This window comes from Pecten maximus, chromosome 4, assembly GCF_902652985.1.
Source record: "Pecten maximus chromosome 4, xPecMax1.1, whole genome shotgun sequence".
NCBI lineage: Eukaryota > Metazoa > Mollusca > Bivalvia > Pectinida > Pectinidae > Pecten > Pecten maximus.
In genome coordinates this window covers 52579469-52586687 of record NC_047018.1, presented here as the reverse complement: position 1 = coordinate 52586687, position 7219 = coordinate 52579469, and positions in this window count along the sequence as shown.

The following is a 7219-nucleotide window of genomic DNA, read 5'->3' as shown; positions in this document are numbered from 1 at the left end:
GTACGTGTATAAAGTGGGGTTAACCAGCACAGCAGGTGGGGGTCAGTAAAGTTGATACTTGGTGTATGGTAAGTGTATAAAGTGGGGTTAACCAGCACAGCTGGTGGGGGTCTGTAGAGACAATACTTGGTGTATGGTAAGTGTATAAAGTGGGGTTAACCAGCACAGCTGGTGGGGGTCTGTAGAGTCAATACTTTACGTATGGTACGTGTATAAAGTGGGGTTAACCAGCACAGCAGGTGGGGGTCAGTAAAGTTAATACTTGGTGTATGGTAAGTGTATAAAGTGGGGTTAACCAGCACAGCTGGTGGGGGTCTGTAGAGACAATACTTGGTGTATGGTAAGTGTATAAAGTGGGGTTAACCAGCACAGCTGGTGGGGGTCAGTAGAGTCAATACTGGGTGTGTTGTACGTGTATAAAGTGGGGTTAACCAGCACAGCAGGTGGGGGTCAGTAAAGTTGATACTTGGTGTATGGTAAGTGTATAAAGTGGGGTTAACCAGCACAGCTGGTGGGGGTCTGTAGAGTCAATACTTTATGTATGGTACGTGTATAAAGTGGGGCTAACCAGCACAGCAGGTGGGGGTCAGTAAAGTTGATACTTGGTGTATGGTAAGTGTATAAAGTGGGGTTAACCAGCACAGCTGGTGGGGGTCTGTAGAGACAATACTTGGTGTATGGTAAGTGTATAAAGTGGGGTTAACCAGCACAGCTGGTGGGGGTCTGTAGAGTCAATACTTTATGTATGGTACGTGTATAAAGTGGGGTTAACCAGCACAGCAGGTGGGGGTCAGTAAAGTTGATACTTGGTGTATGGTAAGTGTATAAAGTGGGGTTAACCAGCACAGCTGGTGGGGGTCTGTAGAGACAATACTTGGTGTATGGTAAGTGTATAAAGTGGGGTTAACCAGCACAGCTGGTGGGGGTCTGTAGAGTCAATACTTTACGTATGGTACGTGTATAAAGTGGGGTTAACCAGCACAGCAGGTGGGGGTCAGTAAAGTTGATACTTGGTGTATGGTAAGTGTATAAAGTGGGGTTAACCAGCACAGCTGGTGGGGGTCTGTAGAGTCAATACTTGGTGTATGGTAAGTGTATAAAGTGGGGTTAACCAGCACAGCAGGTGGGGGTCAGTAAAGTTGATACTTGGTGTATGGTAAGTGTATAAAGTGGGGTTAACCAGCACAGCAGGTGGGGGTCAGTAGAGTCAATACTTGGTGTATGGTAAGGGTATAAAGTGGGGTTAACCAGCACAGCTGGTGGGTTTCATTAGACTAGATACTGTGTGTATTGTAAGTGTATAAAGTGGGGTTAACCAGCACAGCAGGTGTGGGTCAGTAAAGTTGATACTTGGTGTATGGTAAGTGTATAAAGTGGGGTTAACCAGCACAGCAGGTGGGGGTCCGTAGAGTCAATACTTGGTGTATGGTAAGTGTATAAAGTGGGGTTAACCAGCACAGCAGGTGGGGGTCAGTAAAGTTGATACTTGGTGTATGGTAAGTGTATAAAGTGGGGTTAACCAGCACAGCTGGTGGGGGTCTGTAGAGACAATACTTGGTGTATGGTAAGTGTATAAAGTGGGGTTAACCAGCACAGCTGGTGGGGGTCTGTAGAGTCAATACTTTATGTATGGTACGTGTATAAAGTGGGGTTAACCAGCACAGCAGGTGGGGGTCAGTAAAGTTGATACTTGGTGTATGGTAAGTGTATAAAGTGGGGTTAACCAGCACAGCTGGTGGGGGTCTGTAGAGACAATACTTGGTGTATGGTAAGTGTATAAAGTGGGGTTAACCAGCACAGCTGGTGGGGGTCTGTAGAGTCAATACTGGGTGTGTTGTACGTGTATAAAGTGGGGTTAACCAGCACAGCAGGTGGGGGTCAGTAAAGTTGATACTTGGTGTATGGTAAGTGTATAAAGTGGGGTTAACCAGCACAGCAGGTGAGGGTCTGTAGAGTCAATACTTGGTGTATGGTAAGTGTATAAAGTGGGGTTAACCAGCACAGCTGGTGGGGGTCTGTAGAGTCAATACTTGGTGTATGGTAAGTGTATAAAGTGGGGTTAACCAGCACAGCAGGTGGGGGTCTGTAGAGTCAATACTTGGTGTATGGTAAGTGTATAAAGTGGGGTTAACCAGCACAGCAGGTGGGGGTCAGTAAAGTTGATACTTGGTGTATGGTAAGTGTATAAAGTGGGGTTAACCAGCACAGCTGGTGGGGGTCTGTAGAGACAATACTTGGTGTATGGTAAGTGTATAAAGTGGGGTTAACCAGCACAGCTGGTGGGGGTCAGTAGAGTCAATACTGGGTGTGTTGTACGTGTATAAAGTGGGGTTAACCAGCACAGCAGGTGGGGGTCAGTAAAGTTGATACTTGGTGTATGGTAAGTGTATTAAGTGGGGTTAACCAACACAGCAGGTGAGGGTCTGTAGAGTCAATACTTGGTGTATGGTAAGTGTATAAAGTGGGGTTAACCAGCACAGCAGGTGGGGGTCAGTAAAGTTGATACTTGGTGTGTTGTACGTGTATAAAGTGGGGTTAACCAGCACAGCAGGTGGGGGTCAGTAAAGTTGATACTTGGTGTATGGTAAGTGTATAAAGTGGGGTTAACCAGCACAGCATGTGGAAGTCAGTAGAGTCAATACTTGGTGTATGGTAAGGGTATAAAGTGGGGTTAACCACTACAGCTGGTAGGGGTCATTAGACGCAATACTTAGTGTATAGTAAGCTTGTGAAGTTGGGTTAACCACCACAGCTGGTATGGCTCATTTGGCTGAATACCTGGTGTATAGTAAGAGAGTGAAATGGGGTTAACCACCACAGCTGGTAGGGCTCATTTGACTGAATACCTGGTGTATAGTAAGAGAGTGAAATGGGGTTAACCACCACAGCTGGTAGGGCTCATTTGACTGAATACCTGGTGTATAGTAAGAGAGTGAAATGGGGTTAACCACCACAGCTGGTAGGGCTCATTTGACTGAATACCTGGTGTATAGTAAGTCTGTGAAGTGGGGTTAACCACCACAGCTGGTATGGCTCATTTGACTGAATACCTGGTGTATAGTAAGTGTGTGAAATGAGGTTAACCACCACAGCTGGTGGGGATATTTATACTCAATACTTAATGTATAGTAAGCGTGTGAAGTGGGGTTAACCACTACAGCTGGTAGGGCTCATTTAACTGAATACCGGGTATATAGTAAGCATGTTAAGTGGGGTTAACCACCACAGCTGGTGGGGACGCCAGTAGACTAAATACTTAGTGTATAGTAAGCGTGTGAAGTAGGGTTAACCACCACAGCTGGTGGGGGCGCCAGTAGACTAAATACTTAGTGTATAGTAAGTGTGTGAAATGGGGTTGACCACCACAGCTGGTGGGGGTCATTTGACTAAATACTTAGTGTATAGTAAAATAAATGGCATTGTTTAATTCATAATTATTTGTCTAAGTATTGATTATTTGTCAAATTACACCAGCATGGCGATTGGGGCATTATTTTCAGTAAGTAGTAACGCTCTAGCTATTTATAATTGTTTTCACTGTCTCCGATTTTTAAACAGAAATTCCAATTAACTCACTAAAGTACAACTGGAATGACAATTAATCCGGTTAAAGTTCAGTCTCAAATTGGAAAAAAAAAAAGAAAAAAAAAATACAACAGCTGCACCAACACATGAATAGTAATCAATTTCGTAACCAAAGCATGGCCAGTCGCTGTGCGGATATATACTGTACTGGGATACAAAACGCACGTATCTATTGCTGATATTGTTGCACGTCAAGAATGAAATGTAAAAAAATAATCTCCTTAATTATTTCATTATGAACTCACTTCTTGATGCAGCAATCTGGTTAATAACAACATGCGAAATGACGGGGTCAAAACGGTGAATGGTGCGAACTTCTTCGAGGAGAATACTAAAAAGGTGGTTCCAGGTCATAACTACACATATGAAAATTCAACTTCATACTTGCAACGCATGACAAATAATACAGATCGGGTGTGGGTATTTTATTAAGAATTCAGAGTCAAAGTTTGTTTGTAAGCTTAGGTTTGAAAAAATTGCGATCTTAAATTCAATATTTCAAAAAATTCAAGTCGATTCAAACAAACTGAATCTAAGCTTAATGTATGTACAGTACTGTACATGGATAGACGGAGAGTACAATCACATTCGCATGCTGAATTTGTCAAAAAAAATAACAAAAAAAAACTATTTATTTGTAAGGCAGAGGTACGATTTTTCCCCCACAAATTAACCATGCGATTGTAATACAATAATTTACTCGTCAATAATGTAACATTTAAATTAAAAACATCATAATCATGTCCACAAGTGCCTTGAGTACGATATAGCATGCGTGTAAAGTTCTAGACAGGAAGCAGGCGTAGAAGTAGGCGGGGCCTATCACCGCAGTAGGCGTGTATCCAAACCGGACCTGCTGGTTAACCCGCTGTGCTGGCTAACTTCTAACATTATCGGTGTCAAAAGGCCGATCACGTGATCTACCAGAAATGGGTCTGGTATCATCACATGTTGGTTGATGTCGTAAAATATTTAAAACGAGAAGTCTTGTCGTAGAATTGATCTTATTACAGTTTTTATATTTTTCTTTGAGACGTAACATTTTGACACAAAACTTTAAGCACTCTTTTCAAAGTATCTGCCATCTATTCGACTTGTCATAGGAAAGTTAGACTGGGATATATATAACAAATAACATCGTTCCTACCTAAAGAAATTTACCGTTGATCGCCGGGAAGGATAGATGGATATATATATATAGAACATTTCGAGACGTAACTTAATTTGACACAAAATGTTACGTTTTAAAATCTGATTTTAATTTCTGTTATATTCCAGAAAATTTTGTTTTTTAAAGCCCACATCTTCTTCAAAATCTATTTTTAATCAATATTTGATGTGATGATAATAAAAAGAAGACATGATAGTAATATTCAATGCATTTGTTTTTTGGTTTAAAAAGTTCAGTATTAGAAAGTCAGGCCATTATGTCCAACATTTCAGCACTATAACTGATGTAGAAATGTTTCATTTAAATTCAATAAGATAAAATAAATACATTAACTATCTGATTTAATGAGCTGCTTTGAGATGATCAGACAACATTCTGAAAATAAATCCACAAATATCTTTTAAAATCAAATATTTGAGATGTAACCAAAATTCCTTGACATCGAATTCTGGATCATATATATATATATTGTATATTGATGTCCAAATATGTGACCACATTTTATAAAGGAACCTGAACCAGTATATGTATACACATATCAAGGATGAAATAAAAGTAACAATATTGAATGAAGGAAGTATTTTACTGTTTTTTTCTTACCAGCTTGGATTAAAAAGGTATATTTCCTGTTTCAAATTATTTTGTTGAATGATGACCAAGATTGGACATCAATACAAATCACTAAATATTGCAAAGAACAGGAAACACTTTTTTAGATTCAGCATTCCATTCAATTGTATCAGCAAAATTGATTGAAATCATTGTTTAATGTTCATTGAATATATTACAATACATTCTGTTAAACATCTACAATTTATGGCTTGATTACAGTCAATTTACTGAGTACAAAAATGTTTGAAAAAAGTGCAGAAAAACCTGTGTTTCTTTTCATAAATGGTCAAGAAAATATATATAACTTAGATAAAGATAGTACATGACAAAAGTTTGTGCTTAAGAATATATCATTTTTACATTCATATTTAGCCAGAAAGTGAGAAACACATTTTTTGCTGCATTTGCATATCACTGTTTTGTTCCTGTGTATATAAATGAATACAATTCTATTTATATGCCGATTATTGATGCAAACTTTGAAAAAAAAATTATTAGAGAAAGTTTAATTCCATACCTCATGACTACAACACATGGGAACATTTCAGGTATGATGCAATTGTTTACCATCATTTATATAAGGGGTGTCATGATCATATTCAGATAAGAATTGAAAATTTGTTTCAGATAAAAATTGAAAATTTTATTTCAAAGAACGTGTTAATTGTTGGGGAAAAAACACATAGGCAAATATGGCATTTGTAGTGTTTCTTAAATACTAGTATATCATAGTCAAGTCATATATGTACCTCTGTAATTTCATCCTAGCAATACACATACAATGTATATATATTATTACTCCAATGACAAAACAAAACAAAAACATTTGGAATGATTATTTCATATTTAAGCATTACAGTAATTCAATAAATATTTCTGTTTTAAAATAAAAACAAAAATGAACTGGAAAGATTGATATACATTACAGTTCTCAGATCTTGCACTTACTATACACCATTTTTGGAAAGTAGAATGAGAATTCATTGAAATAAGCTTGTCAATGATGTCCAATGCAATTCATTTAGAAAAAAAAAAAAAAAAAAAATATAGGACTTTACACCCAATTTGCAATTTCAATGAACAACACATTTTTATTTTAGGTAGAGTTGACATCCCCCTTCAATGTAAAGCATGCAGAATGCACATGCAAGGCAGGACGTGCTGAGTGTAGCCATTTTGTAGGGCTTCTTTACACCATAGCTCATTTTCAAAAGTTAGATTTCAAAATCATCCCAGACTACAAATCCAAAACATCACTGCCCCAGACATGGCATTTGCCATCTAGATTAGACGGTATAAAAACTAGGCCTGTTGAGGAAGTAGAAATAAGGAAAATAGAGCCACCTAAAGACAAAACACCAAAACTGAAAAGGAAAATTGATTGTGTTCAAAGTACTGTGTATTGTCCTGTCAATCCTATTCCGTATAATGACTTCACCAAAAGACTTTGTGAAAACCTTTTGTAGGCAGGTAGTGACTCGCAATACTTAAAATTATTGAGTGATGTTGATGTTGACAATGTGTCCTCGACAGTATGTAAGTTTGGGGAAGTTCCAATTGGAAGTGTTCTTTCATACCAACAGAAATGTACAAATTCTAGTTCTGGTGACATCATCAATGATCTTTCCGCACCACCACGACCATCTTTAATTAGTGATGCATTATTACGGAAAACCCACATTTCTCTAAGTAAAGGTCAAATGGATGTTTTTAATGGAATGCAGGTAACAACAGATCAGGCAAGCGATATTGAGAGCAACACACGTGACCAGTCCAACTCCTCATCATGGCACAGTTTACGGGCATCAAGACTGACATCATCAAAATTTAAGTTGATATGTTCTCGCAAAA